We start from the raw sequence: 17174 nt of genomic DNA, 5'->3' as shown, positions 1-17174 counted from the left end.
GAGAAAGGGCTTGGGAGGGCGGGTGGGAAAGAATTGAGTGGTCCCATGTCCCTGCCGCTCCCTGTGGGACAGTTAACGTACGCACTGAAGGAGGCAACGGATATTCCGAAGGGGAAGGGGAGTCAAGCGGCCCTTGCTGGGAAGTAGCCGCCCCCATTCCAGTTGACCCCCCCAACCTTTCTGAAGCGGCAGCGGCCGCTCGTTGTTCTGCTTTATACTGCAGCAGGGCATTAGCAACTGCCCGCCACGGCTTCATTAACTTTTTAGCTGATTTATTATCGCTTATCACTTCATCAAACAGCTTGTCTCCAAATTTACGCCATTCCTGGTTCGAAAACCGTATCTGGGTTATCAAAACACCCTCTCGCTACCCCATAAGCTAATAAATCAGGCAACTCCTTTTTATAATCTATACCCTTAATGCTCCCCTTTTCTAAAAAGCATTTGAGCAAATCATACGTCGCTTGTCTATCCATACCTTCGTCAGCGCTGTTGCAGCCTTTGCAAGACTTCGGCGACGCGTGGCTGGCAGGACCCTCTATAGGTGCTCCCGAGCGCGGGGATTTCCCTTTCGCCTTCACAGGACCCTCTATAGGTGCTCCCGAGCGCGGGGATTTCCCTTTCGCCTTCACAGGACCCTCTATAGGTGCTCCTGGGCGCGGGGATTCGTCCCTTTCGCCTCCTGCGCTGCTTACAGGACCGGTTCCCGGGCTCCGCCGAACCGTGGCTCGCAGGTTCAGCCCTGTACAGGGTCCCTGTTCACAGGTTCCACCCTGTATAGGGTCCTGGCCCCACGTTGGGCGCCATTTGTTGCGACGGAGGGAAGACATGAGCACTCAATATGAGTGACCAGCAAGCTTCGTTTATTTAGACACACTGCCATTCTTTTATGCACACTCATAATTAGCTCATACATATTGCAAAATGAGAGCTCATTATTGGTTAGTTCTAAAAAGACAGTTCCGCCCGAAATTCCTTTCTTACAGTTACATGTTTACCTTATCACAGACATTCTGTTGTTGGACCACAGCTGCCTTCAAGGCCAGAAGAACAACTTCAAGGCCTTGCAGTTATTGGGAGCTAGATAAGCTGAATACGGTGCTTATTAAGCTCTTGCTGGACTAGCTGACCCTTCTCAGCTAGCCAGTCTCCCATATAGCTGCTGTGCTGAGCATCAGAAAGAAAAGCTGTGCACCATAGAAGGAAGGGGGCAGGGGGTGGACACACAGTTCCTATCCCTGTTGGTGTATGATGTAATGATGTATGATGTAATGATGTAGCTTACAGCAAATGCAGAAGTCTTTGCTGGCCCCTCGTGTATTTCCCTGCACAGCTGGAACAGTGTAGAGGACTTCTAACCTGGACTAGATTCCTGGGCACACTTACCCTAAATCAACCCCTATTCAAAATATTCTGTAAATTGTTTGTAGTGTATGGCAGCCTTACTTGCTGGCTGGATCTCTGCTGTTCATAGTTTGCATCACAGTTGCACTAACACTCCCTGCTGAGCTCAGGACTCTGACAGAGAATGTTATCCATCAGATACAGCTGAATGGGGATGATGTCTGATGTCCAGAACTTGGCCTACCCACTTTCCCATGGACCCCAATCCAGCGAGTTCTCTCACTGGTGGGGAATGTCAAGTTCAAGGATAGCCTTGGCTGCAGTGATCGTGAAATGGTGGAGTTCAAGATACACAGGGCAGCGAGGAGGGTGTCCAGCAAGCTCGCTACCCTGGACTTCTACTATAGAGGGTAGAAGCAGGGATGGGTAGAATGGGCAGAATACAGGGAAACAGTTTGAGTGGTCAGGAACAAGATCAGGCAAGCGAAAGCCCAGGCAGAACTAAATTTAGCCAAGAACATCAAAAGACAGTAAGAAAAACTTCTACAGATGTGTCAGGGACAAAGGCAAGACTAGGGAAGTTGTGGGCCCTCTCCGGAAGGAAACGGGAGACCTGGCCACCAAGGATATGGATAAGGCTGAGCTACAGAACAACTTCTTTGCCTCGGTCTTCACCGGCAAGGGCTCAAACCACACTGCCCAAGTCACGGAAGGCAAAAACAGGGGCTCTGCAAATGAAGAACTGCCCACAGTACAAGAAGATCAGGTTCGAGACCTCTTAAGGAACCTGAAGGGGCGTAAGTCCATGGGACCTGATGAAATCCATCCATGGGTCCTGAGGGAGCTGGTGGATGAAGTTGCTAAGCCGCTTTCCATCCTTTTTGAGAAATCATGGCAGTCTGGCAAAGTTTCCGCAGACTGGAAAAAGGGGAACATAACCCCGATATTCAAAAAAGGAAAAAAAGAAGACCCAGGGAACTACAGGCCAGTCAGTCTCACCTCTGTGCCTGGCAAAATTATGGAGCAGATCCTCCTGGAATCTCTGCTAAGGCACATGGGAAATAAGGAGGTGATTGGAGACAGCCAACATGGCTTCACCAAGGGCAAATCGTGCCTGACAAATCTGGTGGCCTTTTACAATACTGCCACATGCTTGGTGGACAAGGGCAGAGCAACCAATGTCATCTACCTGGACTTATGCAAAGCGTTCAACACTGTCCCGCACAACAACCTGGTCTCAAAATTAGAAACTAATGGATTTGATGGATGGACCACTCAGTGCTGGCTGGATAAGGAGCTGGCTGGCTGGCCACACTCAAAGGGTTGTGGTCAATGGCTCAATGTCCAACTGGCAGCCAGTGACGAGTGGTGTTCCTCAGGGGTCTGTACTGGGACCAGTGCTGTTCAACATCTTTGTTGGAGACATGGACAGTGGGATAGAGTGTACCCTCAGCAAGTTTGCTGATGACACCAAACTCAGTGATAACAGTCGACACTCTGGAGGGAAGGGATGCCATCCAGAGGGACCTAGACAGGCTTGAGAGGTGGGCTCGTGCAAATCACATGAAGTTTAACCAAGCCAAGTGCAGGGTCCTGTACCTGGGACGTGGCAACCCCAGGCACAAATACAGGTTGGGCAGAGAATGGCTAGAAAGCAGCCCTGAGGAGAAGGACTTGGGGGGTGTTGGTGGATGAGAAGCTTAACATGAGCCGGCAATGTGCACTGGCAGCCCAGAAAGCCAACCGCATCCTGGGCTGCCTCTAGAGAAGTGTGGCCAGGAAGTCACGGGAGGTGATTCTGCCCCTCTACTCTGTGCTCGTGAGACCCCATCTGGAGTACTGTGACCAGCTTTGGAGTCCTCAGCACAGGAAGGACATGGGTCTGTTAGAAAGGGTCCAGCGGAGGGCCACGAAGATGATCAGAGGGCTGGAGCACCTCCCCTATGAAGACAGGCTGAGAGAGCTGGGGTTGTTCAGCCTGTGAGGAGACCTCACAGCAGCCTACCGATATCTGAAGGGAGCCTACAGAAGAGCCGGAGAGGGACTCTTGTCAGGAAGTGCAGTGAAAGGACAAGGGGTAGCGGTTTTAAAATGAAAGAGGGGAGATTTAGATTAGATATTAGGAAGAAATTCTTTACTGTGAGGGTGGTGAGGCACTGGAACAGGTTTCCCAGAGAAGTTGTGGATGTCCCATCCCTGGAAGTGTTCAAGGCCAGGCTGGATGGGGCTTTGAGCAACCTGGTCTAGTGGGAGGTGTCCCTGCCCATGGCAGGGGGGTTGGAACTAGATGATCTTTAAGGTCCCATCCAACCCAAACCATTCTATGATTCTTCTCCTCCATTCTATGAACTTCACCTTCAAAATTCTGACTTGATATGTACAAACAAATTCTGGGTTAGGACTAACTGGTATCTAAGAACAGCTTGCAAGAGCTGCATAACTGTGTAGATTTAGCCAAAGTGATGTGCTGTTTTCACAAGTGAACAAAAGCCTACAAATGTGAAAAATGCTGTGCCTTTTCCTCTTAAGAAACAGTGGATTTCAAGCATCAGTTAGTCCCAGAGTCAGGGAGAAGAAGGAACCTTTGTGACTTACCTAATTTTTTTGTATGGTTTAAATATCACTGCTGCAGTGTTCTGAATCAAATGGGATGAAAGTTTTAAAGCTGTTGTTGGTAGAAATTATATAAAGGTAGTTTGATGTAAAGTATGAAGGTCTTAATATAACACAAGAGTGATGTCAAAACAGTGTGGTCATTTGCAGTCAAATTAAGGTAATTTTGAAGTCAATTGCAATAAGATTGTTTAGAAAAATAAACATTATGTAATGATCCTGCAAATGAAGATTGTGAGAAGAAGTCATAAGGAATGCTTTGAGAATAAAAGCAGGTTAGAAAAAGAGGAAACTGGGCCAAAAATAAAATGTGTTGAAATTCAAGATAGGCACTGTTAGAAAAATGAGTAGGGAACTATTCATAAGTAAATAATACTATTATAATAAAAATATAGGTTAACTTCTGCATAGATTCTGCAAGGGTGAATATACTAGCCATAGATGATGGAAAAGGCTCAGAGTAATTCATTTAGCAAATATTGAGCTATTTTTTTGCTGGCTTAAAACTCAAAAGTTTGGAGTTTGACTTGATCAGACCCACACTGCTGTAGCTGCTCAGCTTTTGGTGGAGCTGTTCTGACTTTACCAGCCAAGGCGTACTGTGACATTTCATTTTTGTAGACAGTGCAAACAGCACTTTAGCCCTGCAATGAGGGACTTAATCTGCAAAATAATGTGCAGCCTCTCAGAGGAGTACAGCGCCTGGGCTCTAAATCAGGAGGCAAAGTGCTGTTTTTTTCACTCCTTCCACACAGTAGCAGTGGTTAAACAGCACAGGACTTCACTAAGTGGAAAGGACACTGTTCTTCTTCCTCTATCCCTAGTTGCTAGTTTCTGAAGGGAAAAAACTTCTGGACATGTCTTACTATCTTAGCGAAGACTCTGCATTAACGTATGTCCTCTGCAGTCCCTGTGAATAATAATTGTACTTAAATGGAAGAGTTAAAGTCTTGATCTGAAAAGAAATAAAAGCTACTACATTACTAATGAAAGTTACAAGAAAAGCAGCAGGGACTATTTTATTTTCCTTAGGTGTCATTCATCTATGTGCATATTTAATCCAGCTGCTGAGATTAATTTTAGTGCTTATTTACGCCTTATTTGAAAACTGCCTTTTTTACCCTTGGACAATTTATGCAGTCATAGAAAGTTGTGTCAAACTGTTTCTTACAGAACTGAGAGAAAAGCAGAGCCAGGTTCAGTGCAAAAGCTAAGAGCTGAGGATTGCTATTCTTCTCTGCTTCCTACTTAGATAGATATTGAAGAGGAGGAGGAGCAAAAGGAAGCACCTGGAAATAAATCTCACTAGTCTCTCTAAAGAATGGGGGAGGAGGTGGTAGAAAAACTTGTTTTCAACCTGAACTGTATTATTTTCCAGTCTCTCTTTCTCTCCTGTTATTACCAATTTCCATATTCATGTCAGAAGAATATCTGATGTAAGTTCTAATCAGTTCTCCAAAGGGTGAAAATGGGAACATTCTTCTGTCACTTTGAAGTTAACTATTTGACACTCATATCAGAAGGAAATACTTAATCATAGCTGTAAAGAACAGGTGGCACATTATAGGAGGTAATAGAGAATGTAATCCTTGGAAGAGGTCTGTATTTTATTCTGCCCATGCATGCTTGTTTTGTTCTAAGAGCATTAAAGACATAGAGAAAAGCAGTAGACATTCCTCTGCTGCACCCTAACGGTAGGCTGTGTTAGTCCATAACATTGCACTTGTCTTTATGCCTGAACATGACTGATTAACTGTTCTTAAATCCTTTTCAGTGAAAAGTTGAATACTGTCTACTTTTCCCCAAAAGGCTTATACTACTACTTTGCTTTTTGATTTCTCAATTTTCCCGCTGAAGGTTAACATTCTGAATTAAAATGTTAGTCACAAGTCAAGAATCTTCCACTGAATTTCTTCCGAGGCTTCCTGACCAGACCAGGTCACTTATGTTATGGCACAGTCAGGCTGGATGTTCCTCTGATGTATTTTCCTGCCTCTGAGGCAGGAGAGAGGATAATGCATCATGAAGGATTTACCCTGACCCCTAGCAAAAGTGAGAGCACGGAGCTAAATTACATCTCACAACCAGCACTGCAATCCTATTTCTGTTTAAAATAATTGTCTCCTTTGCCCCTTTGCAAGTAGTCCAGACCTTTCCATACAACTGAGATCTACCCACTGAATGTAGCAGCTGAGGATAACAGAGTGAAGAAAACAGAGTTTGGTGTTTCTTTTTATCCTGTTCCTTGGCACAACATTTAGATGCCACAAGAGTGGGTAATCCTCCACTAGTGCTCTGTGTGCAGATAGTGCCTGCATTGTTGATCTGCCTTTCCGTGAACAGACGGCCTCATTCACCACAGACCTTAATCAACAGCTGTGGTTGTGCCAAGAGCAATCTACCCAATGGGACTTACTATGAAATGTTAATTTGAACACTACCAGACTCTCAATGCTTCTTTTCCATCAATGAAATCCCATTCACCTTTTTTTTTAATGCAGTGTCTTAACTGACCACAACCACTGAAAATCTATTTACTAAACACTGATGAGATATTTCAGTGTTCCCCATTCAGGCAGTACCTGAACAGCCAATTTTAATTCTGTGGTGCTTTCAACATATACCAAGGCTAAGAATGTCCACCTCCTAAAATGCATTTGTATTGGCCTGATGCAGCTCTTGTTGTCATTCTGTCTTTTAGAATATTTTGAAAATGTGTTATTTGGAGGGTGTTGACTCAAATGGGCTATTCCATGCTGAATTCCCGTCTGGATGATCTTTTTCCACCCTAACAATTACACTGGCAGTCCTTAGTTTAGTCCCTTTGCAATGAAAACTTTTTGAACCAGGCTGCAGAACCTGAAGTAAGTGTTCACATGAAAATTATCAAGGAGTATCTGCTGTGCTCTGCTGTGCTTTAACATTGCACCCTGTTATTTTACATTCTCTTTCCCCTGGCTACAAATGGCAAGCCGCCCTAAAATCCCACCCTGAAGTCTGCCTTCTCAACCTGAACATAATTCTAACACACCAGAAGAAAGAGTTGAAGGCTGTTTTGATTCATATGAAACTAATTTAGGATTATGTTGCCAGACCTCAGCAACTATTTGATGTGTGTTAAATCTTTGAAACTCTTGTTAATGAATAATTGTGATGATGCCTTCAAGTATTTGTTGGTAATTTCAACCTCTTAAGCTTTCAGAAGCACATATGTCTTTATATTCCAGTGTTCTGAGGGGGCATCTGGGAGAAGAGAAAGATGTAATATGCTGATTTAAAACAACAAAAAAAAGAAGACAAGATAGTGATTGTACTTCTTTAGTGAAGAGTGGAGTGTAGCATGAGTGCTCTGGAATGCAATCATTAAAAAAAGGTTAGGAAAAAAACAGGAGGACTTAATTTTCAAGAGAAAAAAATTTCTCTTGTGTGTGGGTTAAACCTGTCTGTAGATACCATTTATTTAGATTAAATAGATTAATTAAGCATACAGAGCAACCTAACAGTTATTGATGTTAGTAGGGTCTGATTTCTAACAAATCCCAGATGCCTGCAATGCACTGTCTGGGGGCTGAAGTATTTTGGGGCTGAGTCCAACCTACAGGTATACTCAAGCGGAACCAATTCTCTCATCAGATGAGCAGGGCTCATGGAAGGGGAAGAGGCTGACATGAAGCATGGGAGTCCACCACAGCCAGAGGTCTTGCCAGGAGCAGCATCTTGGGCCAATGTAGTGGTTTCTGAGGAAATTCCTGTGCTGAAAGGCAATGCCTCTGTGTTGGTGGTCTCCCAGGGAAAGCCAAGCTGGACTCCACTGCTTAGACTTCTATGATTCCAGTGGTCTGTAGGGGGAAACTGCAGGGTTCATGGCTTTTCTGTCCCATAACCATCCTTGTGCCAAATGACCCCTGTGGGTGCGTCCCTGGAATGGGGCTGTGCAGACGAGCTCTTGCCTTCTCTCCCACGGGTTGCTTCTAGGCCTATTGCACCTTTGCTGCTGGAGCTGCTGGTGCCTGTCCCCATGCTGTGCCCCCATGCCAGGGGCAAGATCCCTGTTAACTTAGCTGTGGATCGTGTTTTGGTGTTGGGTGCTCCTTTCCTCTGGCCTGGGAATTTAAGGACATCAGTCTCTGCAGGGGTAATTGCCACTGCCTGGCCCCCCAGGATGTCACGCTGTTGCCTGAGCCCATTGGCTGCCCTGCACACCTTGAAAGTTTCTGTTTGACATCCAGGACCACCTGCTGGTCTGTTCCAGTTGTGTCAGAGAACACACAAGCAGGTGTTCAATTGTTTTACTTGCAGCATGGATTGGAAAAGTCACACTCTTCCCAAAATCTGGAACTGAGTTACACATTGTAAAGTTTTGCCTGGATGATGAAGTGATGGAGCAGGTCAGCAGCCCTGGTAACCAGGAGGAGCAAAGAAGGACTCTGCACTTATCAGACCAGTTTTTTATTGTTCACAGATAAAGACAGGCTTCTGCTCCTGCTTGTGTTTTGCACGTGATGGATCACAACTGCTCCAAGTCAGTGGTTTCCTGGCCGCGGAGTGTTTCCGCCTGTTCAGCTGGACCAGAGGGGAGCAGTGGTCAGGCTCCTGGCCTTCAGCAGAGCAGTAGCGTAGCAGAGGACACCGAGGGGTCACAGAAATACTGCACTCCTGCATATACACCAAAAGGGGTATGGGTCCACCACTTTACACTAGAGGTATCCACAGACCCCCAGGCCTGTTGAGCTCTCCTGTACAGCAGCAGGCTGCACTGCAGGGATCTCCCTATGAGCAGGGATGCCTCCTAAGCTTACTCTTTGAGGGTGACGGAGCCCTTACCCAGCTTCTGGTATCTATAACAAGGTAAGCAACATTTTATATTAGGCCTAAAAGTATATTGTGTGCTAGCAACATTTATATATCCAGCTATAGCTTAATTATTAGAAGTGTAGTAAGTAGTAGAGTGTTTGACCACTGTCTAATCACTGTTTAAATAATCTTTTCGAAATCTTTTAAATCATTGTCACTTGATTTAAATCATTGACAAATCATTTAAATCATTGTCATCATCAAACCATTGTTTAATGACCATTTAATTATTGCTCAATCCCCATTCGATTACTATTTAATTGTCATTCAATCATTGATTAATTATTATTTGATCATCATCTAATCATCAATAAAACTCCTTTAGTTAACCCCTAAATGATGTCTTCTCTTAATTCACATGTGGGACAGCTAAAGGCTATGCTTGACTTTGTAGCAGGTCGGGACTCTCAAGGTGGGAAGGTTGGGAGCTGGTGGCTCCTGGCAGCAGGAGAGGGATTCCTTCTGCTCATGCAGTTGTGAACTGAGGGCACTCAGGTGGAACACCCTGAGAACAGGAAAGGCATCTGAGCTTGAAACACGTGTCCCCTCATGAGGACAGGATGAGTTCTGGTGGCTGGAGACTCTACTTCTGCTGACTAGACTTACTGTCTCAGGAGGTTTGCTGATTGCCAGGGCATTAGATCTGGGATGCTTTTCTCCAGGCCTGGGACCATCACCCCCTGTCATCCATGTGGACACCAGAGATGCTGCCAAAGGAGAGTCTCATGTGGGACCACGTCGCTGTGGAGTCTGGGATGAAGGGATGGGATTTGCAGGTGGTGTTTCCTTATGTTGTTGCTGGTGCAGGAGCGTCCTGTGGGCCGACAGGCTCAATCAGACATAAAGAGAAATATGGCTTTATTAAATGGTGTCTGATGCAGGATTAGGCTGTAGAAACAGAAACGATCAGCAATCTGTTATTCCTTACATGGATGTTTCTGCCTATTTTGCAGTTCAGAATGCACTGAGTTAGCTACTCCGCTCATAAGAATTGCTTACGTGTTCCTAGGTCCAGGAAAAAAACCCCATGATTAAATAAATTAAACTAACAATCCTTTACAATAAATAAACTAAACCCTAGCTGGTTTTTGGTTTGGTTTGGTTTCTGTCGGTTTTGGTTTTTTTTTTCCCCGAGAGAAGAGATTCCTTAACTCTGGGAAAATTCCTTATGTTCTTTGTCAGGAAGTTACTTGTGCTAAAATGCAAGAACTGGAAATAGGCTATTAAATGTTAAAAATCAGGGTATTTGGAGCACAAATGGCTTGCCTGTCATATCATGATACGTGCTAGCTGATTGGACATAATGCTTCAGCCTCTTGACCTTGCCGTGTTGTTACACAGGTGTTTTTTTCCTTTCGTCTCTGATATGGCTTATTATTTACAAGGCTCGAGTTTTGTTAGCAGAACCAGAGAAGCTCCTGAGATAGCAAGAAATGCAAATGCTAAATTATGGTATGAGTTCTGCAGTTATGTGTGTCAATGATAAGTGTCTCTACCTTTTTGTTAAACACTTACTAGCACTGACTTTAATTATTTTGTAAAAATAAACCTGTAGTAATTGATGTTATCTTTGCAGGTTTTTTTTCCCCACAGGAGATAGATGTATTGAAACTCAAGCACTTTATTCTGTCCTAAGTCTCTGTATCCATGTGTGGAGTGTATATTTTATTCATAAATATTAATATATAACACAATATACCATTTATTTTCTGGAGTTCAAGAGGATAGACATTTTACTTCCCCCCCCCCCTTTTTTTTTTTTTATAAATTGTGTAGCCTAATGTGTGCTTTATTATGACCTTTATCTGAAAAGGTATAATCTCTTAATCTGGCCATATAAAGTATCAATTATTGAGAGACATGCCAGCTATTTTACTGCGTAACTGCAAACTGAGCCAGAACTTTGCGTTGGCTTTCTGTATCTGAGTTTTTGCTTCTCTTGCTCAGGGGCAGTTGTTGTTGCTTTTAACTAAGAAGTCTGCACTTGATTTATTTCTATTGAGATCAGGACAATTGTTTTAAAGACTTTTTTTTTTTTTTTTTTCAGGAACTAAGTTGTAGAGTTACTATGAAGCAAAGAGCAAGCTAATTTAATGCTAGTTACTAACTGATACTTTTTTGTGGTATGAGAAGTTGCATTTCTCTTTTGCTTTCTGTTGCAGGCCATAGAGTGCACAAATGGGATCTGGTATTTTCCTTGTCTTTTCAGGTGTGAGACTTTTGCAAAGAAAAATGGTATCCCATTTAAATGAACATCAAGATTTGCTTTTGGTTCAGCCATCACCAACTTAAATTCTGGAGAGGTGAAAAAGCTGTAAGTCTGAAACTTCTCTTGCCTAAGAAGCAGGCATGCTTCATGAGCCAAACAAACCAAACCAAACCCCTCATAGCCCGCCCTTCCTACTCCCTGCCAACAGCAGGACACATTCAAAGCCTTGCCCATATTTTCAGTTCTTCATTCTTAGAAGCCACAGCTTATTTAAAATTTTCCTTTTCTACCTTCACCTATACTTCATGTCATGCCTCTCTATCAATGTCTAGTGGTAGGGAAAGAAATTCAGAAAACAGAAGTCAACAATACAGAAGATCCAGATCAAAGCAGGATCACCTAGGTGACTCAGGCCGCGTCCAGTTGGGTTTTGAGTATTTCCAAGGATGGACAGTCCACAACCTCTCTGGACAGCCAGTTACAGTGTTTGATCATGCTTACAGTAAAAAAGGCTTTTTCTTAACTGTAAATAGATTTTGCTCTATTTCAATTTGTGCCCATTGCCTCTCATTATTTCATGGGACACCTCTGAGAACCCCGTGCTTTCCACACTCTGCTTTCCACCCTCTAATCCCAAATTTATATACCCTTATGAAATCCTCCCTGTGCCTGGATCTGACTTGATTATTTATTGTCAGGGTTTTGCAGCTTGCTTACAAATAAATTGCTTCATGAAAGAGTTGAGTAATCGGATTTTATTGTACTGAGTGTCAAGAAAGCACTGGTACAATTTACTGTATTACTTAAAGGATAAAAATATGATGTGATATTGACAGCACATAAAACTTATTTAATCCTGTATATAAACTGGGGGTAATGTACCAGAACTTGCACTTCTCACTTGTATCAAAGGCTTTCTATCTGTCACAGCATGTTCTCTCCCTGGATATAAGAGTAGAAGAATGTTACAAAAGGTTCAGAAGATCCAAGGTATGAAGTTTCCTCGATTTATACAAGGGATTTCCTTGATTTATAGCCAGGGAACTTGTAAAAATGAGGATTTTCCAGTATTGCCTGCCCTAAAGTTGTATTACTTGAGTTTAATGAGTCCATAGCATTCCAAGTACTGCAAAATATTTATTTGAGCTTAAAACTAAGGAAATTATCTTTTCAGAGATGTTACATTTTGACCCTTTTTACTAATCTTGTCAAAACATAGAAAATGGATGCTTTTAGCAGTTTGCCTGTTTTCATCATGTAGCTCTTCTTTATTAGGAAATTTAAAAAAAAGTATATGTAAGAAGTGGTAGTTGTTCCTGTTGGTTCCATCTTTCAGTTATCAGCCTGTAGCACAACAACTCCTGCATGAACAAAAAAATCCTTGTATTACTGCAGCTTGAAGATTTATGCAGATATTTTCAAACAGACCACTGAGACATGGTGTATATCTCATCATTTTACATACACTTATACATATATAAAGACTGGAAGAGCCGCTGAACAGTATTTAACAAAGGCAGTCCTTTGATCTCTGTCAGCTCAAATTTTACAATTAAAGCATAAAGGTAGGAATAACTGCTACACATATTCACGGGTATCTGTAGTCTATGCTAGAGTATGTTTAAATAATGGCTCTCAATTGAAGTTATTACAAATCTTACAAATCTTTCAAAAGAATTACAAAATCTTGTAAGCTGAAAATGCTCCAGAATACTTATCTGTGAGAATATAGGAATTTTTAGCTTTAACCAAGATGCTCAGGGTCAGGCTGGACAGGGCTCTGAGTGACCTGATCTAGTTGAACATGTCCCTGCGTGTTGCAGATTGGGTTGGACTAGATGACATTTAAAGGTCTGTTCCACCCCAAACTATTCTATGATTCTATGTTTTTTCCCCACAATGTGCTTTAACTGTTGATGACATCAGGTTATCTGAAATGAGTTCCAAAACACATCTGAATATAAACTTGACTAATAACTACAGTTTCTGGAAGATCATCCCTCTCAGATAGCCTGACCCAGACAACCAAGCACAGCTTGACCACAATAAGCTGCCAACCAAGAACATCCTGATGCTTAATACGGGTGGTAAGTCTGTCCCAGCAGAACTGTTGGAAACAAATAGTACTTGCCCAACCTGACATAAATATGTTCCAGCTTCACATCACCAGGACTGCAACTGTAACTGTGACCCTGACCAGTGGCAGCCCTTTTGCATGCTTTGTCGTGACCCAGCCACCTCAAACTGCTTCTTTAGTCTGGCTGTTTTTCTGGTTTGACACTTCTGAAACGGGTAGCTGCTTTTATTCTCTTATTGGCAGCACAGCTTCCTGCCATTGTGAGAGTGCAGACAGTTACGCTAGTTCCGTGTAACTCCATCCTCTTTGGGCCACGAAAACTGCTGTTTCTTCTTCAAAAAGACTTTACCTATGACTTTTTTATAAAGATTAGTATATGCCCTCCTTATAAAGAACACCATGATAGCTAATAAAAAATAAAAATCAACAACAAAAAAGGCAAACAACAACAAAACCAGAAACACCTGGAATTGCTTCTGAAAGCTGGAATTGCTTCCAGCTATCTTATCATTCTTCTGGTTTTGGATGAGTATCCTGAGTGCAGACATAAAGACAGCCGAAACGTTGCAGTTCAGATGACCAGCTCTGAGTCAGGAACTGATATCAAATCCTGCTAGTGAGCTATTACATTTATGAATGTGACAGCTCTGATAATAATTCTTTACCTCACTCTTTTCCGCTGGCGAGGACCACATCCCTGTTACCCAGAGATAAAACTCAAGGAACTCTGTCAGTCACCAACTGACAACACAGCCAGATCTCTAAAAGAGATGGTATTGGTGTGGGTGTTGAGGTCCATTCCCATTTGAGATGGCTGAGTGTAACATTTTGAACCATAGTATCATGGGATAATTGGTGCAAGGGACCTCACGAGGTCACCTAATCTAATTTTCCTGCTTAAAGCCTGGACACCCATGAGGTCAGAGCACTTTGGCCATGGCTTATCCAGTCATGGCTTGTAAATATCCAAGGATGGAGATAGGATAAGCTCTCCAGGTAACCTGCTCCTCTGCTTGGCTGCCATTAGGGTAGAAAGGTTTCTCCTTATATCCAGTCTGAGTGCCTTGTTTGAAGCACTGCCCTTTGTCTTTTGTCCTCCCAGCATGCACTGCTGTAAAAAACCTTCTCCATCTTCTTGAAAATATCTGTGTGTGTACCAGGGGGCTGCTATGATGTACCCCTGAAGCTTTCTCTTCTTCAGGCTAAGTCCTGCTCCCTCAAGCTCTCCACACAAGGTAAGTGCTCCATCCCCTGGCCATCCTAGTGGCCCTCCACTGAACTTGCTCCAGTTTGTCAACGTGCTTCCTGTATTGGGGGTCAAAATTGGATACAATACTCTAATGAGTGCTGAGGAGACAGGGATCATCCCTTCTCATTCTACTGGCTGTGCTCCTGAAGGGCCCAGGAGGCAGTTTACTCTGCCTGTATTAAACTCATTGTCAACCAAGATGCCCAGGACCTTTTCCACAGCACTGCCCCCCTGCCTGTCTGCTCATTTTTCCTGCCTGTCAAGGTCCCTCTGGATGGCAGTGTCATGACTGCTCCCCTCAGCTTGGTGTCATGTGAAAACATGACAATACTGCTCTCCATCATCTTCTCCATGTTGTTGATAAAGATGCTAAACACTGCAGGTTGCAGGAGAGACCCCTGCAGCACTCCTCCCGTTACTGGCCTCCAGCAGACTTCCAAGCATGACCCTTTAACCACTACCCACTGAGCCCAACTATCCAACCAGGTTTTTTACCCATCTAGTTGTCCACCCATGCTGGACCATCATAGTCCAGCTTGGATAGCAGAATATTGTGGGAGACCATGTCATAAACATTGCTGAAGTCAAGGTTGCACTAGTCCTACTATCTCCTACACAGATCTACCCATTTTGACAGGGAAGGCAATCAGGTTGATCAGGCAGCACTGACCCTCAGCAAATCCATACTGCCTGTTCCTAATTGTTGCCTTCTCCTCCATGTATCCAAAAATGTGTTCCAAGAGGCCTTGCTCTATGATCTTCACAAGAACCAACATAAGCCGAGTTTGTGGAAGATGGGAGTTGTCATTATGGACTTGGTATTCATTGTATTCAGCAGGCACATGTCTTCAAGGGGAAGGGTTCCACACTGCTTCCCTCTTCCCCGTCCTCTTGTGACTATTTGAGACCCCATAAAGCTCTATAATATCTTAGGTATGTTTTCTAAACCGCGTTTGTAGGAGCAATTAGAAGTGTTTCAAAGATTTTGTATCTAACTGCTCACTTTTTGTCCAACCGTAAAAAGATATACCATGCTTTCTTTAGTTTCTTTTCTACTGTTTGTCTTTGAGCTGGTGAAATCCTTCTTGCTCTTGATCATAATAAATTCATATTAACATTGCGGAAGGGAGATATAAAGTAAGAACAGTAGAAACCAGAAACCGCTAAGAAATTTTAGGAGGACTTCAGTGTTTGTCTGATGGTTTATTAAAACTTTCACCGAAATACAAATAAATTGGAGTCGGGGATGAAAATCTAAACTACTCTTTTTCTTGTCTCTCATGGCTTAATAAAGGTACCTTGATGTTGTCTCAGACAGTTCAGTGGAGATTCTCTCTTAACACAAAGCCAAGATCTAGGACCCAATCAAACAAGTGGAGATGTGGACAGCATTCACCTATGTACACAAAATCCAAAGGCATAGCCTCCTTTCATGTCCCAACCTGCTCCAGCCATGATACTTTGCCTCATGTAGTAACACTGAAAGAAACAGAGGCATTTCAGAGGCAGAGGAGGAGGCTAGCAATGTGGAAACATCCCGGTGTGCCAATGTCAAAACTAGCAACAAGGTGAAGTGAACATAAAGGAAAAAAAAAACCACAAACCCCAACAAAAAAAAACCCCATGAACTATAGAGGAGAGAGACTGTTAGGGAAACCCCTTTATTATTCTCATAAAGGCAGAGAGTGTTGAGGGTAGAAGGCAAAATCTGTGACAAACCATCTTCTCCCACTGCCTTGTCAGAAAAGGAGCTTTGTGCTCTCTGGAATCACAGGAGGCTGGGGTAGCCACGCTATCCAGTTCCATGTCATGGGAAAAAGCTGGAGGTCCTTTCAACCTTCACAGTTATAAGTTGCAAAGTGAGTCTGCTGCTCATTTATGATGAGACCTTCTAATGAGCAGGCCTGTCTTCCCTCCTCCACGTTCCTTCCTGTGCCTTTGTCAGTACTGCGGAATGGAGTCCAATGGGATCCTGGGCTGCAGAGGGAGGAGTGTGGCCAGCAGGTCGAGGGAGGTCATTCTCCCCCTCTGCTCTGCACTGGTGAGGCCACAACTGGAATAATGCATCCAGTTCTGGGCTCCCCAGTTCAAGAGGGACTTGGAACTACTGGAGAGAGTCCAGTGTAGGGCAACTAAGGTGATTGAGGGACTGGAGCACCTCCCTTATGAGGAAAGGCTGAGAGAGCTGGGGCTCTTTATGCTGGAGAAGAGAAGTGATTCTGTGATTAATGCTTATAAGAATCTAAAGGGTGGGTTGAAGGAGAATGGAACCAGACTCTTTTCAGTGGTTCCCGGTGACAGGACGAGGGGCAATGGGCACAAGCTGGAACATGGGAAGTTCCACTCAAATATGAGGAAAAACTTCTTTATGGTGAGGGTGACAGAGCCCTGCAACAGGCTGCCCAGGCAGGTCGTGGAGTCCCCTTCTCTGGAGATTCTCAAGACCCGCCTGGATGCAGTCCTGAGTGATGTGCTCTGGGCAATCCTGCTTTGGCAGGGGGGTTGGACCAGATGCTCTCTAGAGGTCCCTTCCAACTCTGACAATTCCGTGGTACTGCGCTGAAGTGTCGCCCACCTCCCCAACACCACGGCGGAGGAGCTCCTTCCTCCCAGGCCCTTCCACCTGCTTCTCCAGCGCTCACCTGAACCCAGGTGCGCAACTCGCCCCCGGCAGGAGCGGGGACGCCTCCGGACAAGCCCGGACCTCACCGGCAAGGCCTGGAGCGGGGCGGAACGGCGGCGGCCCCTGCGGGAGGGCCGCGTTGCCGCCGGGCTGAGGCGCCACCAGCGGGGCGGCCGCGGCCTCCCCTCAGGGCGGGCTGCGCGGG

At 44.2% G+C, this 17174-nt stretch overlaps 1 protein-coding gene across 1 annotated transcript in view; it reads right to left on the bottom strand.

Annotated features, from left to right (window-relative positions):
• The window catches only part of LOC106898123, a 7307-nt gene extending 6165 nt beyond the window's left edge, over positions 1-1142 (bottom strand). The window contains exon 1 of the mRNA XM_014959214.1: positions 479-1142. The gene's annotated coding sequence lies outside the window, so the exon portion shown is untranslated. The remainder of the gene's footprint in view (positions 1-478) is intronic.
• Positions 1143-17174: the final 16032 nt, after the last annotated feature.

This window comes from Calidris pugnax, unplaced genomic scaffold (assembly GCF_001431845.1).
Source record: "Calidris pugnax isolate Ruff unplaced genomic scaffold, ASM143184v1 scaffold404, whole genome shotgun sequence".
Lineage (NCBI taxonomy): Eukaryota > Metazoa > Chordata > Aves > Charadriiformes > Scolopacidae > Calidris > Calidris pugnax.
Note: the sequence above shows the minus strand (reverse complement) of the source record. Positions and strands in the feature narration are given on the sequence as shown.